Here is a 24,397-nt window from a genome sequence, read left to right as displayed (position 1 = left end):
ACTCAAACTAAATTGTAACAAAATGTATTCACCAAAAAAAAAATATTGAGACAAAATGAATAATTCGAGAGGGTAACCTGAACCTATTTATTTTTGTTGTGTCTTTACCATATCCTTTATTTTTGTCGCTATATATATATTTACAGGGTCAAACCAGATCCATTGTATTTGGATCAGGTTAGGTTACAAGACCGAACCCAGTTTTATACAGGAAATTATACCTAATACCCCGACATTTATACCTTCACCCCTACAAAACCTAAATAATTCCAATTTTATCCTTTTAGCATTTAACTTATACCCTCACTTTCTTAGAGTGATTTCACCCCTACACACGCATCTGGAAAACTCAGATGAATATTTCTTGTTTTAGATTTTTTTGGGGAAAACTAAAAAAATACATTCTCAAAAAATAAACTGATTTGTTATGGTATATCTTATAAACCAATGAGGATATGAAGAGCAGGACAAATGTATTTGCTGAACCAGGGTAAAATTCCAACATTATGCTTCACCAACACAACTTCGGTAGGATCAAACAGTATGACAACACAATAGAATCAATTAGATCTCAAAAGTTAACAAAACAATCATCAAAATTGGAGCACAATTTTCCTAATTCAATATAGTTTTGCATAATCCCCAATCCAAACAATACGATCAATTTGAAAATCCAAGTAGAAGTCAATACTGTTGAGGTTTTCCATTAGATCTAACAAACAGCAAACACCATGTTTGGTTTTCGGAAGGTTAAAATGAACTAGGATTTTGGGGTAAAATGGTTTTACTTTATATAAGAGGGTAAAATGGGCAGTTTGCATAAATTGTTGGGGTGAGGGTATAAATGTAGGGTGCAGGGTAAAATTTCCTTTTATACATTTCTAATTGACACTATTAAAATTAAAATGGTATTGATTGAAACTATAACAATTGTTTTTTTTTTTTGTTAACCTCCGGTTCCTATACAAAAAGGAGTTCTGGTAATCTGGAGTTTGATCAACTTCTTAGTCAAATTATATATATATATATATATATATATATATATATATATATATATAGACAGGATCCGTTGACACCAGGTGTCAACGAATTCGTTGACACCAAATCTCAACCATCAATTTTGTCTAATCCAATGGTCCATAATTATTGGTTCAATTAATTTGTGTATCTTTTTTTTCCTTATCTCACCTGATCCCATGCCCAATTAATGTTCTCCTTCATCTTCTCCAACACACATCAAATAACCAACCCATCCAATATCGATCAATGCAAACCCATCCAAAATTTAGAAACACGATTTTCATGTTAATTTCACCAATCAAAGCAATTTAGAAATTGATATAACTCAATTTCAAGAATAATTTTTCCGTCTGAAGAACTCAATTAAAAGTGGTGAAACTAAGAACACAATTTAAAAAAACAATATTTTTGTCTGAATTTAAAGAACTCAAGAACACAATTAAAAGCAATCTTTGCTTCTCACATATCTGAATTTCAAAAGTCAATTTTCACACCTAAAATTCCACCAATCAAAATGAAGCTATCCAAAATACAATGAATTCATTAGCTTCCTCTAATTCCAATTGATTTCATGAATAATAGATAAATTATTTGTATAGGTTGCAATGTATATGAGAAATATATATATATATATATATATATATATATATATATATATATATATATATATATATATATGAGGAGGGATATATTGACTCCAAGAGTAACTCAAACGAGTTACTCCAAATCTTAACCCTTCATCTTAATAATAATTAATGGCTAAAATTAATTACTAATAATTCCTAGGTGTGGTTAAATCAGGAGCATTACATAACATAGGTGCAATTAAAGTTAATTCATCCCTTCCCTTTTCAACCTCTTTGAGTTCCGTGGCAATGGCACACACACCTTTGCCTAATGAGTCCATTGATATATATTTTTTAGAGATACCAACGCCATTGAGTTTAAAATTTCAAATTTTAGAATTTTAATTTTCAATATCATTTTGTTCTTCTCAAATGGAGATATTAATTTTTTTTAGGTTTTATTTTGATCATTCATGTATTGATGCAATTGCACCATTCATCACTGTCATGTGGTGGTGTGGAAAACAATCGGTGCATTGAAACCAATTCCATATGAGAACCAAACATCTAAGGAAGCCTACACCAATTTATGAAGGAAAAAAAACTGTTTGAAAGCCGTTAATTGCAAATTACCAATTTCTTGTATATAATGATTTGTAGCAGTGATAAAATAGTGGAACGGTACTGATTCTTTTATATTAAAGGCACACATGTTTCTATCAGAATCGATCTCTCCATGTTATTTGCCGTCGGAATCAGGAAGAAGATGTGAAAAGTGAAGGAAAATCGAATAGAAGAATGGAGTAGAAGCGGCGGAATAATTTCGATTTTCTTTCCTTGGATCATTACGAAATTCAAACATGAATCAGTGATTCGATTGTTACCTCGAATTGTGAAATCTGAAAGCTGAAAAACTGGAAACTGGAATCTCGATCACAGCCAAGCAAGCAGCAAGCAGCAAAGCCTCTAGCAAGTCCACACGAACAGTGCTCCTCCAAAACTCGGTGCTAGCCAAGGAATCAGAAGTGCAGAGAAGAGGGTTGCTTCAAAACCGTGTAACCAAAAACTTCAGCACCAGAGTTTTATTTATAGAACTTCTAGTGTGCTCTGCAAGTCATAAGTCACTATTGGGCTTCAGTAAGCCCAACAACGAGTTTAGTAATTTTGCTAACTAATTAGGGTTATTTACTAAACGCACCCCTTATATAAGTCATACTTATATATTTCTCTTTTGACTGTTCTTTGTGTGTGACCCTATAGGTTCTAGTCACGTTGGCAATAATATTAAATCTAATATTTAATATTATAAACAATGAGCGGTATCTAGCAACACATCATTGCTACCCAAGTGACAAGAATGTCAAGTGATCTGACGAAACCTTTCCATGATAATACTCATGTGTACACTTACTCCTTTGTCTCGATATCTTTATTGATCCCAAGGCATAGATATTGTCACCCTTGTATAGATCAATGTTTATATTCCTTGATTCCGAAATATACTGAATAACGAATAAGTCCAATATCTTATATTGACTTAGTTCGACATGGCCATGCAATTTTACAGTCATATTTCATCAAGAGGCCTAAAGATATATCTCCTGTTTATGAGGAGGGACAAATCCCATCTAGCACACTCATGTCCCTCAGCATGATTCATCAAGTACCCATCAACCAACGTTATGGTTATCCTTTTACAGACAACGTTAGAATGGCAACAAAGCACTTGAGTCCACATCTAGGGATCATAGTGGTTTCAGGTCTAAGAGCGATATGCATTATTATCATTGTGAGAATATCTTATGACATTTTCATAACATACTATGTAGTATTCTCACGGTGGGTCAATGATGACAGTCAGTCATTCACTATTTTTAGAGTCTTTTTAGTTAAGTTTTTATTCTTTTCTTATTAGTTTGGTACTTAATTTAGAGTCATTTTAAATAAATTGTCATTTTCTTGTTATTGAGTCAAGTAGTGTATTATTGCCTATTATTACTATGATCAATGGCTAGATGAGATAAGAAAGGTGTGACCTACTTTGGAGTGTTGAACAATTAAGATAAAATGATATTATCATGACTTAATTATCATATGGTCACACATATTGCATGTGCCAGGAATTAGAAAGTAAAAATTGGGCTTTGACCCAACCATTTTGGTGTTGACCCGTGAAAAAAACATGAAGGAAAGGCACTTGTGAATTGGAAAGAAAAAAACGGCACATGGAAATATATAAAAAGGCATCACGCTTTGGCAAAAAGAAAACACAGAGGGTTGGTGTTGACCCGTGAAAAAAACATGAAGGAAAGGCACTTGTGAATTGGAAAGAAAAAAACGGCACATGGAAATATATAAAAAGGCATCACGCTTTGGCAAAGAGAAAACACAGAGGGAGAATTAACAAAAAGCGGCTACGAAGGCACATAGGAAAGAGACCGGCAGTGAGAAGGAAGGTGCAACCTGAAGAACAAAAATTTCATGAACACATCTGGTTGTAATTTCTCTTATCTATGTTGTTTAATTGTTTTATCCATGAGTAGCTAATTCCTTGGAGATTAGGTTTGAGATGATTATGTGTATCCCTAATTGAAACATGTTGCTGTGAAACTCTATTTATTGTGAATGACAATCTAGTTTTATTCAATTCAATTGTTCTTAATGCTTTTTATATCCTGATCAAATATAAATATGATTTAATGAGAATGAATGACTACTGACCATAGCTTTCAACTTAGACCTAATTGAATTGTTCTGATAAACAGGGTTAGTCTAGGAATAGATAATCGTTTATTAGTGATAATAGGTTAACGTTCTTAAAACATTCAAAGAATATTAGATCACCTAAGGAATTAGAGACTGTAATCTGAGAAGAGGGTCCTAAGTCAAGGGATTGATTAGGGCTATTTTGTTAATCATCGTGAAACTAGAAAAGCATTCATGAGAAATAGGTGCAGTATACCAATTAGAGGAGCTCAGATGATTCGAAAGACCTGGTCTCATCTCTCTCCTTATATTCTCCAAACTATCTTTATTTTGTCTTTATTTAATTTTATGCAAACCAATCAACTGCCTAAGGCAAACAAAATAACTTTTATACATCCTAAATATTTACTTTATTGCTAAATTGAGATTAACACAGTCCTCGTGGATACGAACTTATTTTATTACTTCGATGCATTTTTAGTACACTTGCTAAAAGTCTATCAAGTTTTTGGCGCCGTTGCCGGGGACTGTTAAATCATTTCAACTTGGCAATTTTGTTTTTATTTAGGATTTCTGTCATTTATATTTTTGTATATATATATATATATATATATATATATATATATATTAAAAAACATAGATTTATGCTTTTAGTTTTCTTCTCATTATACAGTGCTACTAAAAAGTTTATCCAAGTTTTGCAGCTATGATGAACAGGTTAGTAGACAGGTTACGCCTCTATGACACAGAAGAGATTGTTACGTTGCAGTATGAAAAATATATGCTATCTTTGAAGATAAAATATTTGGACTCGATATTAAATTTGAGAAGTGGTCGTTATGAGGCGAATCAACCAGGTAGTAATTGTGAAGGGAAGAAAGAGGTGATCAACATCGATTACAATACTCAACTTCAAAATATTTTAGATGATTTCTTGATGTCAAATCAAGTTTCATTTGATAAGTTAGATGTTCAGTGTGGTGATCTTGTTGAGAATGCACATAAGTCTCAGAGGATGTTGGTTCAGATGGAGACTGAGTGTCACGAGGTTGTGTTGGAAGAAAATTCAAAAGTGAAGAGTGTTGATATTTTCCCAAAGTTTGAACTATTGGGGGTTAAAGAAATCACTCGTGTCCAAACCAATACATATTCTTCTTTATGGTGGGAGAACTCCAATTTCAAAAGTTTAACAATGGGAGCATGGGAGCATCTGCTTCTTTTTATGAAGTTCATGGAATTCCTACCAAACAAGAGGAAGAAGAAAGATGATATATTTTTTCTGTCATTTTTGCCACCCTAACAGTGGTTGAAGCGTCAAGCTCAAGGACGTAAAAGAAAGCGCTTGGTGGGAGGCAACCCATCCTTTTTTTTTTTCCTAATGTTTTTTATTTTGCAGGTATTTTTATTCAGTAAAAAAAATTAAAAAAAAAGCAAACAAAAAAAAAATGAAAAGATGGACAAAAAATAAAAAAAAATCAAAGTCCACATCAGTTATTATTTTTTTGTCTTTGTCAGATGTCAGTTGTGTCAGTTCTCAGTTTGATTCTATTTATTGTAACTTTAAATGGTTACATGTTTATTATTGATGAATTTGCTTGTTTACTTGACTTTTTCCAGTTTAGTAACAAATATTTGTTCAAGTGGTATTCCAAAAGTTCAAAAGGAGGAGTGACTTGTGTTTCAAAGGCGAAGTGTACGGCAGTTAAAGATAGGTAGTCAGAACTCCCAGAAATCTAAACACTGTAAGGTTCATGGCCAAATTTTATTTTTCCAATTTACTTATATAGAGTGTTCCATGCATCTATATTTCTAGAACTTGCATTGTTTCTTTACTGCCGATTGATCTTTGTCATATACACACTGAGGCAAAAGTGCTTGGTCCTGTGAGCTTTTTGAAGCTTACCCTGATTTTAATTGTTATATTTTATCCTTTTCTTAGCCAAATTGAGCCGGTAGGTTTAGAACTTTTTGTTCGATGACAAACTACATTACAAGCTTAGAGACTTTTAGGACTTGTCCCATATTGTTTTTTCTGAGTTAGGCATTGTAGAATGTTGCTAAATAATAAGTTTGGGGTTGCTATTGGAATTTGCAACCAATTAAGTTTGGGGTGGGGGTACTAGAGAACATAGAGAACAAAGAAAGAACATTATCATGAAAAATACACACAAAAAAAAAATGGTGTATCAAAAAAAAAAATAGAATGAAAAGGGGACAAAACATTGAAAATCCGAGTAACTTTAAACTCGACTGTCCCAACAGTTTCAAGTATTCTCTAGTACCTTTACAAGAATTGTTGTTCCAAAAGGTGAATGAATGATTGATTGAATTTTGTGCTTAACTTCCGTAGGAAGGCCTAACTCAAATTTTGTGTAGCCTACTTATCCAAATATTATCACACCTTCACCTAAGCCCCGTTATAACCCTTTAAGACCTCAAAGTGTGCATTGACATTGATTTTGATTGACGTTTAGAAACTTTTCAAGCGTATGGTAATATGTAGATTGCATGTCGATTGAGTGGGAACCCTTATCATATTGTTGCGTGGGGTTGTGAATTGGTGGATGCATACAAGTCAAACTAGCTCATCTTTAGCTAGTAAGGAGTTGAACTTTTGGGTACTATCGCTTGATCAGGTAATTGTTATTTTACTGTCGATTGTCAATTTAACAAGTTTGTTCCTTGAGGACAAGTAACAGTTCAAGTTTGGGGTTGTGATGACAGTCAGTCATTCACTATTTTTAGAGTCTTTTTAGTTAAGTTTTTATTCTTTTCTTATTAGTTTGGTACTTAATTTAGAGTCATTTTAAATAAATTGTCATTTTCTTGTTATTGAGTCAAGTAGTGTATTATTGCCTATTATTACTATGATCAATGGCTAGATGAGATAAGAAAGGTGTGACCTACTTTGGAGTGTTGAACAATTACGATAAGATGATATTATCATGACTTAATTATCATATGGTCACACATATTGCATGTGCCAGGAATTAGAAAGTAAAAATTGGGCTTTGACCCAACCATTTTGGTGTTGACCCGTGAAAAAAACATGAAGGAAAGGCACTTGTGAATTGGAAAGAAAAAAACGGCACATGGAAATATATAAAAAGGCATCACGCTTTGGCAAAAAGAAAACACAGAGGGAGAATTAACAAAAAGCGGCTACGAAGGCACATAGGAAAGAGACCGGCAGTGAGAAGGAAGGTGCAACCTGAAGAACAAAAATTTCATGAACACATCTGGTTGTAATTTCTCTTATCTATGTTGTTTAATTGTTTTATCCATGAGTAGCTAATTCCTTGGAGATTAGGTTTGAGATGATTCTGTGTATCCCTAATTGAAACATGTTGCTGTGAAACTCTATTTATTGTGAATGACAATCTAGTTTTATTCAATTCAATTGTTCTTAATGCTTTTTATATCCTGATCAAATATAAATATGATTTAGTGAGAATGAATGACTACTGACCATAGCTTTCAACTTAGACCTAATTGAATTGTTCTGATAAACAGGGTTAGTCTAGGAATAGATAATCGTTTATTAGTGATAATAGGTTAACGTTCTTAAAACCTTCAAAGAATATTAGATCACCTAAGGAATTAGGGACTGTAATCTGAGAAGAGGGTCCTAAGTCAAGGGATTGATTAGGGCTATTTTGTTAATCATCGTGAAACTAGAAAAGCATTCATGAGAAATAGGTGCAGTATACCAATTAGAGGAACTCAGATGATTCGAAAGACCTGGTCTCATCTCTCTCCTTATATTCTCCAAACTATCTTTATTTTGTCTTTATTTAATTTTATGCAAACCAATCAACTGCCTAAGGCAAACAAAATAACTTTTATACATCCTAAATATTTACTTTATTGCTAAATTGAGATTAACACAGTCCTCGTGGATACGAACTTATTTTATTACTTCGATGCATTTTTAGTACACTTGCTAAAAGTCTATCAGTCAATCCAGTATAAATATTACCCCTAATATTTATACCTATGTATAGACTTAATATCTCAATATCAATGACCCATGAGATGCGGTCATCAGTCTACATACATAATAGTCTTTATGCTTTATTATTATCCCAATTCATATTAAAGCTTGACTATGGATATGTTTAAGAATAGCGTTCTTTACGTAATGTAATCTCATGATTAAGTCACACTTAATATTCCATTACATGAACTATCTATTCTAGGGACTTTATTATTTTGAAACATAACAAAATCAATAAAGAAATGCCTTATTATTATATATATTCACAATATATATTTATATCAATATCATGATACAAAGCCAAACCCAATCAATATTGATTGGATATTAGGGCTTACTCCAACAATCTCCCACTAGCACTAAAAGCCAATCAAATATTAACTCAATATATATTGATCAAGTGTTGGCATCAAGCACACCCTGGGCATGATACTATTCTAGTAGATAAGGAACTCTTTCCTATGTTGGTAGGTTACACTTCTTTCAATTTCCACTTTCGATCTTCCATCGAAAAGAAATTGAAGTGTCAAAGTATACATTTGGATTATTGGTGAGATCAAGTATTCATTGCTCGCAAGATTAAACCAATTTCACCTCAGACGGGATCAATGAAATCCGCAACGCAAGAGACACATGGTTTCGCTCAGTTATGAGCTAAACAATCCAAATCATATATATTTGACATCTGTAATAGAAACAACAACTATTTGAAGCTTGTACTTTTACAAATTTGATAGTTGATATCCAAGCATAGCATTTATTCCAAATTGCGATTTGGATATACTGTACACCGATATTAAAGTCAGCATCATTGTAACTTCTTTACAATGTTCCTTTAATCCGTGTTCAAGAAACAATCCTTAGTCCTTTAAGACATCCATGGATATTCTTGAAAGTATTCTAGTGTCGAACACTACAATCAATTTTGGTACATATTGAAAATAATTTTCTAACCATGTCTCACATGTGTAGATAAATTGTTTTGGTGACTAGTATGTCATCCACATACTCCACCAAACTAATATCAATACTCCCACTATTCTCCTTGTGTGCACAAGATTTTTATTAATCAAAGTTTTTCATAAAACTTCACTAATAAAACAAAAATTCAACTTCAAGAAGCTTGCTCCAATTCATACATGAATTTTGTAATATATATACCTTTCTAGCATCCTTTGGATTAACGAAACCCTACATATATGTCAAATACATATATAAGGTCATTCTAATTAAAGAATGCAACATCGTTGTCCATCTCCTAGAATTTGCATTATACAATAATGACAAGTGGGATCGTTAGATTTAAGCATTATCATGATGTAATAGTTTCGTCATGATTTGAATCACGAGTTGCATGAAACCTTCTACAATCAATCACATCTTAAATGTATTCATAATACCATCCATGTCAGCTTTCTACAAGAAAACTCACATTCATCTCATGAGTCATACTCATTTGGATGATTTAACCAATATCCATATATGGTTTGTGTACATGGATTCTTTATAAGATCCCATGGCATTTAGCCATTTCTCAAAGTTCAGGCCATTTACGACCTTCTAGTAAGTTTGGGGCTCATCTAACATGAAAATCATAACACCTTGTTGAGCCATGACAAAATCATGTTACTCATTGTAGTGATATGACACATCAAACTCATCTAGATCTTGTGCTACTCGAACTGGTGATTTAACAACAACCCTTTGTTGAATTAGTTCATGTTCCATTCTTAAAGATACATGTATTTTGTGGTACTTGACTTAATTCAAGTTCTACAACACTCCCACTGGCTCCTGCAGAGACATACTCCTTTAATAGGAATACTCCAGATCTAGAGACAAACGACTATTGTCATGAAAGGTGATGTATAATCAGTATCCCTTAGTTTCCTTAGGGTACCTCCACAAATGTACATTCATTTAATTTGTAGTTTAGTTTATCTAATAAACCATATAACCTCAAATTATCATAAAGTCAAAAACTAGGTACTCTTACCTCCATATCTAATATGGTGTCTTTATGATTACTCTATTGGAACTTGTAGTGGGTGAAGAATAACTGTAATTTAATTTAAAATCAAGAGTCAATGAGTTATAACCAAACTATTTTAGATCGATTCATGTCAAACATGAAGCGATATAAATAATAATTATACTCATTAATCAAGCATTTACCATCTCGACTTACTCATATGGTCTTTATACTTTTCAAACCTATTTCTTTTACTTCATTGTTAAACTCTTTGAACAATTTCAAAGATTTCTTGAATTGTGTCAAATACACTCATATACTATTAATTAGTAATGTTAGATGAAGTAAGAGAAATAAAATATCCAGCAAATATGTTTAGTGCTTCATATACATCTCATATGTATATCAACTCAAATAGATTATGTGTCCTTTTCACCTTTACCGGTATACTAATTTATTTTGAAAGGTGGAACTCACATCCTTCAAATGTTATAAAACCAAATGAGTCCAATAGTCCATATCCATGGATTTTGGAAATGTGAATCACACTTGTTTGTACTAAACAGTGATGCCAATGATATACAAAAGGTTCAAATCTCATTTGATCCTTTTCTCATATGTTATAGACTAGCTTATCAAGATCATGGAACTCAAATCCATTACTTGATCAGCACATTGTATAGAAAACATTATTAGGACAATAGGACAATATTTGTCTATCATTCAACTACATAATCCTTCTCTTGTCAATACAAGATTTATGATTTAATGTTTCTATTTTATATGAAATTTAATAACAATTATTTGGTTCCATATTAAGTTAAGTTTAAGTCCAAGCATAAGCTCTTATAGTCAATGAAACAATTTGTTCCATTCCAGACGTAGGTGAACTTCACTTATAGTTAATGTTCTGCTTCTTTAAAACTGTCTATATTTCAACAAATATGAGATTAATCATCAAGTATCAAATACTTATGATGAAGAAGTAGAAATTTAACTTTCTATAACTATATGGGTAAATAAGAAGTCTTACTTCTTTCTTATATTTTGACCCTTTCAAAACTACGAGCAATTTTTGTTTTTCAACTTTTGAAATAATTGCTTCCCCTTTTTGCAACCGTGTTTAACCTTTCAAAGATAGAAAAACAGAATTTGAATTTTATTCTTATCCATGTACATCTACTTGATAGGCTTAAACTATTCATCTTATAACATTGAGGTTGAATGATCATATCATTCTCCATCGTCGTTATCACTATGAGATATCCTATATCTACTCATTTGACCCAATGCTTCTGATAAGCGTTGTTTTTCAAATATAGACATAGAAATTTGCTAGGAAATAACTGCTCGAGAATATACAGTTTTTCTCATTCTTAAGAACAATTCTTAAATTTTGTACCAATTCAGAAACTCTTTTCTGAAAATTTTGTTCTTCATAAGAACTTTTAACAGTATAATAAAATTTATATGCTAAAGAAATTCTAAATACAGAAAATAAATAAAATAAATGTATCATGATTTAAAACATATTTAAATAGGTCTTTAATTAAATACGCTCTCACTATTTTACTCAAATCAAATGACCTTCAAAACACTTGATTCGGAAAATCCCGTTGGAAGATTTTCTAGTGGGTTGAAATCCATATTTCACCTTGCTTTAAGTCAACGGGGGCTGTACTCAAAACTCAGTTATTTAGGTAGGAACTCCTTCCAATTGTATCTCATACAACTTTCAAATCATTTGAGTGAATAACTCCTTACTCTAATCTATCATATAGATGTTCCCAAACATTGCTTCTAAATTTATTTTAATCTTATTAAAATTAATTTAGTTAAGTTAAACCCAAAAGAATAACACTTGGGTAAATTGGATTACCGCACCGCAACTTACTAGTATAGAAAGTGCACCTCGCGGAGGCGAAACCTACACATTTCGATATTAGTCTTGAAGGGTGTTAAACTTTTGGAAAGCATTAAACTTAATATTTTGAATTGAAGGATTTTTATTAAGTTTGATCTCACCTCACCACGGCTTATATATCATATATATTCGCACTCCAATCATAACATGCATAACGATTATACAATAATAAAAGTGACATGATTATGGCCATCCTAACGCTATGACTCTCTCAAGCCAATGAGAGAATCTAAACTAATCCTAGAAACGACCTTGCTTCTCCAAGCTTGACCTCCAGGACTATCCTAACGTCATGAGCCCTATTACTTCTTTGCATTCTATTTACATTACATATGAAAGAAACTCGTTTTACATACGAGGGAGTGGATGAGAAGAGAATGTACAATAGAGATATAAGAGAGAGGCACGACACGCAGACCGTATTTTAATATCCAAAAGAAATAAAATAAAAGGACTAAGGCCATAATCATTCACATGATAATAATAACAAACACACTTTTATTATTATTAATTATACCTTATAATTAAATAAATTAAATTAAAATTTGACATATGATCACACTACGCAGATTAGCTGGGGTTTTAATTGAGTACCAAAATATATTATATTGAGTACAAAAATATATTATAGTTTTAATTGAGTACCAAAATATATTATATTGAGTACAAAAATATATTATATTAAGTACAAAAATATCTCATATTATGTACCAAAATATATTTTATTGAGTACCAAAATATATTATATTATGTACCAAAATATATTTCAGATCAAGTACTAAAATATATTAGATTGCATACCAAAATATCTCAGATTGTGTTCCAAAATATTCTAGATTGCGTATTTCGCATCAACACTTGACACGTTTATGAACACCCAAATCGTTTCGGCAAATATTATGATCAAATCCAAAAGATCATATATGATATTGAAACTCTTTCAAATCATGATTCTTTTAAATTAACTATCAATTTAGGATCGTTTATTACCTTTCAAACAACTTTTGAAAAACAATCCAAAAGGTAGAATTTTTATTTACTTAATTATAGTAATATTGACACTCAATAATTATTATAATTAAATCTGCTTTATTTAGGCAATCAATTTGTTTCCAAAACAAATTACAGGGCTAAAATTAAGCAAATATTTTATTACCAAATTCAAAAATCATATCTGATATTGAATCTCTTTCAAAATCATGATCTTTTAAATTTACTACCTTTCTCCAATTAAATAAATTAATTAAACATAAATATTTTCAAGGATTGTTTGTTTAGCATGAACAACCGGATCTATGATGCTTCACCAGATTCGGATATTGAAGCTCACTCTCACGAATTGTTCAAATTTACAACAATCTCTTTGAAAACAATTGATCGAATGATACAACCATAATAATACAACGCTTGTATAGTTAGGTATCCTAATACAACAATCAAACATCAATAGTTTTAACAATTGTTTGTTCAGTATGGACAACCGGATCTTTGATGCTTCACCAGAATCGGTATTCGAAGCTCAATCTCACGAGTTGACTACAAATTCACAATCAATTATATAAAACCTATTGAACGAATGATATCATCAATATATCACATATAATGATGTTGTATTAAAATCATATATCAAATATATGATATTGATCAATCAATTTTAATTAATATTGAAATTTAAATAATAAAATATTAACACTTAATATTCTATTTTATTAACGGATTTGCATTCCAAATTAATTCCTTATAGATTATCAAAATATTAGCAAATCAAATATTTGCGAAAATATTATTGTCTCATAAAACAATTTTAAAAGATAATCTAATTTGATTTGTTTCCAATCATGTTCCCGTCGATATGTATAATCGATATGTCGATACTTCACCAGAAACGGTTTCTGAAACATCAAACAAATCGAAAAGCCATGCACAGAAAACATGATACGATGCCAATTTTAATTCTCTTTATTATTTAATTCCGATTCAAAATGTTTAATCATATTAAAACATAAAGCAGTAACAAAGCAATCCGATTCATGGTTTCTTAATTGGCTCTGATACCACTGAAGGAAAATCGAATAGAAGAATGGAGTAGAAGCAGCGGAATAATTTCGATTTTCTTTCCTTGGATCATTACGAAATTCAAACATGAATCAGTGATTCGATTGTTACCTCGAATTGTGAAATCTGAAAGCTGAAAAACTGGAATCTCGATCACAACCAAGCAAGCAGCAAGCAGCAAAGCCTCTAGCAAGTCCACACGAACAGTGCTCCTCCAAAACTCGGTGCTAGCCAAGGAATCAGAAGTGCAGAGAAGAGGGTTGCTTCAAAACCGTGTAACCAAAAACTTCAGCACCAGAGTTTTATTTATAGAACTTCTAGTGTGCTCTGCAAGTCATAAGTCACTATTGGGCTTCAGTAAGCCCAACAACGAGTTTAGTAATTTTGCTAACTAATTAGGGTTATTTACTAAACGCACCCCTTATATAAGTCATACTTATATATTTCTCTTTTGACTGTTCTTTGTGTGTGACCCTATAGGTTCTAGTCACGTTGGCAATAATATTAAATCTAATATTTAATATTATAAACAATGAACGGTATCTAGCAACACATCATTGCTACCCAAGTGACAAGAATGTCAAGTGATCTGACGAAACCTTTCCATGATAATACTCATGTGTACACTTACTCCTTTGTCTCGATATCTTTATTGATCCCAATGCATAGATATGGTCACCCTTGTATAGATCAATGTTTATATTCCTTGATTCCGAAATATACTGAATAACGAATAAGTCCAATATCTTATATTGACTTAGTTCGGCATGGCCATGCAATTTTACAGTCATATTTCATCAAGAGGCCTAAAGATATATCTCCTGTTTATGAGGAGGGACAAATCCCATCTTGGACACTCATGTCCCTCAGCATGATTCATCAAGTACCCATCAACCAACGTTATGGTTATCCTTTTACAGACAACGTTAGAATGGCAACAAAGCACTTGAGTCCACATCTAGGGATCATAGTGGTTTCAGGTCTACGAGCGATATACATTATTATCATTGTGAGAATATCTTATGACATTTTCATAACATACTATGTAGTATTCTCACGGTGGGTCAATCCAGTATAAATATTACCCCTAATATTTATACCTATGTATAGACTTAATATCTCAATATCAATGACCCATGAGATGCGGTCATCAGTGTACATACATAATAGTCTTTATGCTTTATTATTATCCCAATTCATATTAAAGCTTGACTATGGATATGTTTAAGAATAACGTTCTTTACGTAATGTAATCTCATGATTAAGTCACACTTAATATTCCATTACATGAACTATCTATTCTAGGGACTTTATTATTTTGAAACATAACAAAATCAATAAAGAAATGCCTTATTATTATATATATTCACAATATATATTTATATCAATATCATGATACAAAGCCAAACCCAATCAATATTGATTGGATATTAGGGCTTACTCCAACAAAAAGAACATACCATAGGGATTATTAAGAATCAATTATAGCCATTAATTATTATTAAGATGAAGGGTTTAGATTTGGAGTAAGTCTTTAGACTTACTCTTAGAGTCAATATATCCCCCTATATATATATATATATATATATATATATATATATATATATATATATATATATATATATATATATTAAAAAAAACAAATTATAACATATTATTGAACCGTTAGTAAAAGCATGTCTCCTGATAAGTCACTTGGTTGAGAGTTTCTCTCTTCAACCTAGAGGAACTCAGTTCGAGATCCGGAGCCGAGAGAACCGTTAGTAAAAAAAGACATTATTGAAGCCATTATCTAGTAGAAGCAAAAAAGAGTTTTTTTTTTTTTTTAAACAAAGGTGCTTATAGCATATATATTAGTAACAGGGCCGTCCCTGTGAAATAGGAGGCTCGGTTCTCTTTTTAAAATAGGCCCCTAGTAAAATAAAATATAATTTTTTTGTGTAGCTAAACTTCATTAAGAAAAATCAGAATCAGAAGAACTTCTAAACATGTAAGGAATTAAAAAAAATAAAGTGAAAGAGGTGTAATTTATCTAATAGTGTCGTTTGGATTTGTCATTCCTCTATTGTGGAAAAGGGTAAAAAGAATGGTTTATGCGAAGAAAAAAATGATTGTTGTGATTCTTTCAATGAAATAGTTTTCCAAATTGATTGAATAAGTGATTATACAGATTAGGGGTGGTTTGATAGAATCAGATTTATGTACAAAAAGGAGAACTAGAGTCTAGAAAAAAACTCAAACGTGTACTAAACAAAGAAAATGATATAACATATATTTTTTTTATTTAAGTGGGGGGTGGGTATTACACTTAATTTTTTATTTGAGGCCCGTAGCATTTGGAGGCCCTGCCTGGTTGAGCACCTTGCACTCCCCAAAGCCGGGCCCGATTAGTAATAGATTTGAATAAAACATTACAGCTTAATTATTAGTAGATGATTTGAATAAAATATTACAGTTTAATTATTAATACTACCGAAAAGACGGACACGTGGGCACTCACGTGCCAGTCTTTATGCTCTTTTTAATGCGTTAATGTTTGAAAATTATAAACGGCGTTTTTTTAGAAAATTTTAATTTTTAATAAAAGTAGAGATATAAATGTTTTCTTTCTTTAAAATTATAACAAACCAAACCAAACATGGTTATCTATTTCAATAAAACAAACAATATAAAAAAATATAATTTAACAAATATATATATATATATATATATATATATAATTTAAATTCTTATTTTTTTAATAACACCAACAACAATCTTTATTATAGAAAAAATTGTTGTTTAAGGGTATAATTGGGATAATGAAAAGGTAAGGATAGATGCACTCATCGAATTTATTACACTTTTTAAATGATAAAGGAATAAACTGGACATTTGTGTTTTTTTTTTTTGAATAAAGATAGAGTTTTATTAATTCAACAAGTCACAATAATACACCTCTACAACTTCTGTGGGCACCTCCTCTAACCAGACTCTATTTGGATTAGAATGGGCCAACTGGGCCATAGCATGAGCCAGCTTATTACATCTTCTAGAGATAAAACTAAGGCGACACATGTCAAAATGAGAGTGGAGTTTACGGATTACATTTAAAATCTGTCCTAAGTAAGATCTATCTTCGTCCTGCTCAGTGTAGACCAAACGCGCAACCTTCTCACAATCCACTTCGAAATTCAATCTTCTGAAACCACAGTCAATAGCTAGACGAACTGTAAGGAGGAGAGCATAAGCTTCTGCTATCAGCGCATCTTCAGAACCGTGAACCCGCCAGGTAGCAGCAGTCATTACCAATCCTTGCTCGTTACGAACAATCGCACCTAAACCCCACCAACCATTCATTTGGAGATTCCCATCACTATTTGCTTTGAGGATACCAGGATCTGGCACTTTCCAACGATATGTACGAGGAAGCAAAGGAGACTGGAGTCCAAGGGGTTGAGATGCTTGAAACTCAGAGTCAGCTGTGTTGGCTTGGATAAAATCCATGATGCAGTTGCTGGACCGCTTTATTATGTCCTCTTCAGGTATGAATTTCCCTTCAAAAATGCTCTGATTTCGAGCTTGCCAAATATTGTAGACTAGTGAAGCTATTTGAATGATAATGTCCTCTTTAAGATTGAGAATTGAATGAGTTAACCAGTCTTTGAAGTCAGAAATAGGTTGATCTAGGAGTTTGAGGTTAAGAGATGAACCAAACCATGTTCTGGTGACATAAGGGCATGTCATGAAGACATGATCCATAGTTTCGATCTTAGAATCACATCTGGGGCACATAGGAGTGCAGCACACACCTCTTTTAGATAATTCACTTCTTAGAGGGAGGGAATTGTTAAGAATCCTCCATAAGATAGTTTTGTGCCTGGGGGTGGTATGTAAGGACCATAGTCTTTTCCTGATATTAGATCTCGCACTACTAGCCATAGGTTCATGCTGAGAGTTATATTTCCACTGCTGTATGGCTTTATAGCCACTTTTGACTGAATAACATCCATTATTCTCAAACATCCACATGATTTGGTCTGTTTGATTTATGTCAACCAAAGGAATCTGTTCTATGTTGATAGTATCAATAGGCAGGAAGATACTGCCTAGTATTTTTGTATTCCACTCTGGTTTGTCCATATTGATAAGATCCTTGACCTTTCTGATAGTGGGATGATTGTATCTAGGGGAATAAGGCTTAAAGTTATGATGATAGGGTATCCAGTTGTCCTCCCAAATATTAATCTCCTGACCATTGCCAATTCTCCAACAGGTTCCTTTCTGAATCACCCATAGTGCCACTACAAAAAATCGCGTGGATACCGGCGGCTAAAAATTGCATGTTGCGGCGGTTTTAGCCGCCACTATAAACCAAACTGGCAGTTTCAAAACTGCCGAAATTTTTCCTGCCACAAAGTTTAAACTGGCAGTTTAAGAAGGACCGCCATGCAGACTGCCGTAATACGCGATGTATAATGCGGCGGCTAGTTGTTTGATTAAAGCGGCGTTTTTGACCGCCAGAATAGACACTAGTTCAGCAAAAAGAAACGTACATACTGGCAGTTTTAAACGCCATAATGATCACTTTTTTAAAATATTAAATATGTGCATAGTGGCAGTTTTTGCCGCCGTAATTGTCATTTTTTAAACAAAAAAAATATAAATATGAACAAATCAGCTAAATAGCACTTATTAGTACGAATATAAATTATTTTTATACATAAATTGTAATATTACAATGTGTAAAATTGTCCAACAACCTCATGAATGTTGAGAAAGTAAACTTAACTCTTCAATTGTATTGTAGAGTTTATATAGGAACTCTTCTATATGTGTGTGTGTGTGTAAGGACTTCTTATTTCCCTAATGTAATGCTAATCCTTCAACTTCTCTGATACATGTACACATGCATATATATCAAATAAGGTTCACAATTCATAAAACAACAACAACTTGATAAAAAAAAAGAGCAAACACCTATCAGCACTTCCTTCTCCAGAAACAAGAAGGATGCTCTAGTTAGGGGACCAGCAATGCCTTCACAATAGCAGTGTGCTCTGTTAGTCTCAAAGGTCGTTGCTGAAAATGCTGATTCCATACCAAAAGCAGCTCATATAATAAACATGACATTGAACAGGAGATGAATTAACACTCTAGAATAAATGTAAAAAACAATAATGTATTTGTGAATTAAAATTCTAGAACAACAAGGCATGACAAAGGATATAAATGAACAAATTTAGGTTTTCATACTAAACAAAATCTTTACACAAAGGTAGAAGAAAACTTCAGACATAACATAGCTTAAATTTAATTTATGGTATGTAAATGAAGAAAACAAGCACTCCAGCCACACTTGAACATTCAAACCAGCCAACCAAAACAATGGTGACAAAGGCATTAGTCACCACTAACATGCATATACATATAAACAACATATAATTATTGGTCCAACCACACTTGAGCAATACTCTATTTGTACTACATATTTACCAGAATTTCATTCACATAGTAAAAATTATCAAACTTAAGAAACATAGAGTGCAAAACCATTATAAAGTTAAGAGCTAGAAAGCAACACCAAAACAACAAAACAGAACCATACAAATATGCCAAGTAACAAGAAAAGTTTGGCTATACCTTCAACATGACAGAACCTACACTTCGTTATCAAAGACCTCCACTTGGTTATACAAGTTTCCTCCACCCCCACTTCGCCAAGAGCGCCATATTGAACGCCTCACCTTGGCTATACAAGTTTGGCTAAGTATAGCTAATTGAGACTATGCCGCATCTCTCTGATTGGTGCTCCACTGCTAAGCTTCAATTTGCTTCACTGTGCCTGAAAATAAAACGGGAAACCAAATTGCATCTATGTTAGTCAACCAGCTCCACTTCGCTGAGAGAGCCATAGTAAACAAACAATTACTGTTTAAACTATGCTGAAGTTTCAAAACAGAAGTGCAAACTCCTTATAATTCATTAATTATCAAATTTATCAAATTTGTACAGCAAACACTGGTATAAGAAAAGCATACACAAACGACTGTGTATATTCAATAAGCACTAATACTTGAGAAACACAGGAATAACAGCTCTGGTAATGCTAGAACAGATTCTATTTTTAAGTAGTGAAAGGATTACCTCGGAATTTATTATCTTCAGTAATTATCCCAAAAGCTTCTGCAGTTTCACGAATCATGATGCCACCAGTTCCAGTAAAATGGGTTAGTTTACACTCCACAACTGCATAACAGGTGGATATAGTGCAGTCAGTGATAACTAGCAAACAATTATTTAGGAGGTAGAGGCTAAAATATTTGTATTTGTTTTGAAGGAGTCTCAAAAGCACAACTCTTTTCTAAATTTAAAGGACAATGCATGTTGAGTCATCTAGACAGAGTTTGGATATATAAAATTATCAACATGATAACATTAAACTAAAACAACACTAATGGAAATGCATTTTAAAAGAATTGATTCGATTAAACACCTAAAAACATTCAACATAAGTTCTAGCAACTTTTTAAAAAAAAATCCAAGTGTAAGGAGCATGAAAAAAAAAGGTTATGCATGCCACTGGGAATGAAATGGGAGGATTCAAATGAGAAACATTCCCGGAGAAGAAGACTTAGGTATAACCTCAACCAATCAGAAGCTCATTTTACTATTGAACTTATTGCAAGTCGCAACAGTAAATACCAATGATTGCGTAAAATAGTTCTACTCTAACTCTTTCTAAGAACACCAAAAGTAGGCTTTCACAGGTTTGCGTACAGCGGCAACGACAATTTTAACACACCTTTCTATGCATATGAAATATTTACACATAAAGACATATGCATCCGTGGGAAATAATTAACATCCAACCAATGACAAAATAACTGTCCTTGTAAATTATCCAAAAAGCTCTAGATAAATAAAATGGTTTAGCATTTTCTACTGTAGGTGTTCACAACTGATCCAAAAACAAAGAACAAAAATAGAGTGTGCCCGAACCTACAATAATAGCACCATGTAGATCTGCACCTAGGAGACATTGAGCCAATTGATTATTCCTGGAACAATTAACAGATTTGATCAATATCATCCATCAATCATTTCAGCATTACTTTACATCCATAGCATGATCCAAATCTTGTGATTTCACGCAATAGAGGACTTAAAAATCATTGTTTAAAAGCAATACATAGAAATGGAAAACAATTTTTTTTTTTGCAAAAACAATAGAAACTTTTAGTTAAAAGATAGAAAATCTAGAATAAAAAAAATACCCATATCAGTATCAGTTTCTATTCTTTCTCAGTATCCAAAAAAAAACCAGAGAGAGAGATGAAATAAATCAACAACAAAAAATCAAAAAGAACAACGGTTTAGTAATTTACCAGTCCAAATCATTAAGTAGTGATGACAAGGGTGTCTACTAGAACCTGAATCTACGTTCAAGAACAAAGATTTAGTAAAAATAGCTATTAGTGAAAAATCAATCGAGGGTTTCAGCTAAGAAAACAAAAGCAATACGAACCTGAATTCACCTTCAAGAACAGATGCAAATCGATGATTTGAGAGGATTCGATGGAGAGGGAAGGATTTGAGATGGTTTTGATGGGTTTCACCGAGAAGGTTTCCATGGGTTTGAGATGGGTTCGACGGTTTCGATGGGTTTAGCCGAAGATAGGGTTTGAGAAAGGGAACGAAAGAGTTTGTGTAGATTTGAGCCGATGCAGTGATTAGAGTTCACGAAGAGCGTAAGAGTTCCATGGATTTGGGTTTTGATGCGTTTCTGTAGAGGTAGGGTTTGTGTTCTGGGATTTTGATAAGAAAAAAAGGATAGGGAAGAAATATAAACAAAGAAAAGAAATAAAAAAAATTATGAAAATAGATGGAGGGATTTTTCTAAAATAATGGAGGGGAAAAGAGGGAAAGTAAAATATAAATGCGGCAAGGTGGAAAAATAAAATTGTAAATACCGGCAGTTCAAAATGCTGTAATGCACGTTGTGTATTGTTTGAATAAGTTAATGTATATAGCGGCGGCTTAAACCGCCGTAATAGACAGTTTATAGTGGCGTTCATAAAAACCACCGCAATCTACCGTTTATAGTGGCAGTCTTCTGTACCCGCCGTAACAAGACCGCCGCAATTCCCAAGTTTTTTTGTAGTGTGCTTTGAAAATGCTCCTCCAAGCATAACTAGGATTAGAGCCAATGTTAGCTTGTAGGATGCCAGAATTTGGAAAATATTTGGCTTTAAAACACCTAGATATGAGAGAATTGGGAGACACCAAGAACCTCCAGGCCTGCTTAGCCAGCATGGCTAAGTTAAAATCTCTTAGAATTTTGAAACCCATGCCTCCCTCAAACTTAGGTCTAAAAAGAGTCTCCCTTTTGGTCCAGTGAATCTTCCTATTATTATTTGAGCTACCCCACCAGAAGGAGCACACTGCTTTAATTATAATATTTGATAAAGGAAGAAACTGAACATTTGTGTTTGTTACACTTTAATTTTAATATATAAATTATTCTTTACTATTTATTTGTTTTCCATGTACATAGTAAAGATATATTTTTTTGGTTAGAAAGGTTTAATTGTTTTTTTAAGGAAGGGTTTAATTGATGTATTGAATTTAATATTCTTTAAAAATCAAACATGATAGAGACCATTGAGATTTGAAACGAAAACACTACTTTTGAGCCTCCTATTTCTATTTCTCGCTATTAAGTGTTAACATTGCCTTCCAAATCAGAACTAACTGCTTGTTGTGAAACATGGTGTCAGGTAGCAGCTGTGACAAAGTCGTTTCTTCACAGTCACTCATGGCGGAAACAACCGCCACCGGAACCCTAACATCTGCACCATCTTTACCCACTCTTCCATTCGAACTGATTGTGGAAATTATGTGCAGACTTCCGGTAAAGCAACTAGTGCAGCTTCGGTGCCTTGACAAATCCTTCAATTCCCTAATTTCAGACCCCAAATTCGCCAACAAGCACCTTCGTTTGTCAATCAAGCGCCACCACCTCATTGTATGCCCTGCCAACAATTCATATCGGGTAATTCTCTTTGATTCCCCAGTTTCCTCAGTTTTTTCAACATCTAGGGTTACTCAGACAGAACACAGTTTCCCTAAATTTCGATACGAACAACCTACCAACATGTGTTCTTGCAATGGAATCCTTTGCCTCACCATGGATGATGGTTCCGCTATTTTGTGGAACCCTTCCATCAGAAAATTAAAAAAATTGCTTCCTTTGATTTTGAAAGGAGAGAAAAGATTTTGGTATTCCATATATAGCTTTGGGTATGACCGTTTCATAGATGAGTATAAGGTCTTTGTTGTTTCCCATCTTAATTATGAAAGGAAAATAGAAGTTAGTGTTCATATATTGGGCACTGATTATTGGAGAAGGATACAAGACTTCGCATTTAAAAATGCTATTCATGGATCTGGAATATTTGTGAGTGACACTGTTAATTGGTTGACTCTTGACGTTTCAAAAACAAATTGTGAAATTGTTTCGCTTGATTTGGCGAAGGAGTCCTATCAAATGCTTTCGCCTCCTGATTTGAAGAGGGAATCTTGGAACTTGCAGATGGGAGTGTTGAGGGATTGCTTGTTCCTCTCTGCAAGCAATACTTGTGATATGCTTTTTGATGTTTGGGTTATGAAGGAATATGGAAATATAGATTCTTGGACTAAATTATACAGTGTTTCTTACGTTGGAATTCAGATTTCCCAAGCATATACGGATGTATTCAGATTTCCCAAGTATATACGGATGTTCTGTATATTTCTGAGGATGACCAAATGCTAGTGAATTTTATTGAGAAAGGGAGAAGTAACAAACGGATGGTCGCTGCGTACGATTCCAAAAATGGTACTTTTAATATTCTTGATATTCAAAATATCAATCATTTCAGTTCATTTATCCCATTGGTATACAGTGAGAGTTTGATATCACCTTAATCATGAGATTCAAGTACTACATACATACATACATATATATATATATATATATATATATATATATATATATATATATATATATATATATATATATATATATATATATATTTTTGACCAAAAGTACTACATATATATTGTTAGTTTCTATTTGTATTAGTTAATTTTTGCTCGTTATGATAATTGGCGACTTGTTGGATCATTGTTATATA

At 32.7% G+C, this 24,397-nt stretch overlaps 1 long non-coding RNA gene and 1 pseudogene across 1 annotated transcript; one reads left to right on the top strand and one right to left on the bottom strand.

Moving 5' to 3' along the window:
• Positions 1-18,917: 18,917 nt before the first annotated feature.
• On the bottom strand, positions 18,918-22,354 carry LOC146935023 (uncharacterized). Its single transcript, XR_015030094.1, has 5 exons — positions 21,748-22,354; positions 21,608-21,658; positions 21,222-21,280; positions 20,367-20,468; positions 18,918-20,064 (listed from the first exon to the last, which is right to left on the bottom strand). It is a non-coding gene; the product is annotated as an uncharacterized LOC146935023 (long non-coding RNA).
• A 635-nt stretch (positions 22,355-22,989) lies between these two features.
• Positions 22,990-24,188, top strand: LOC146935022 (F-box/kelch-repeat protein At3g23880-like; annotated as a pseudogene).
• Positions 24,189-24,397: the final 209 nt, after the last annotated feature.

Source organism: Medicago sativa, chromosome 3 (genome assembly GCF_051527215.1).
Source record: "Medicago sativa cultivar Bolivia chromosome 3, Bolivia_mono, whole genome shotgun sequence".
NCBI lineage: Eukaryota > Viridiplantae > Streptophyta > Magnoliopsida > Fabales > Fabaceae > Medicago > Medicago sativa.
This window is presented reverse-complemented; position numbering and strand designations above follow the sequence as displayed.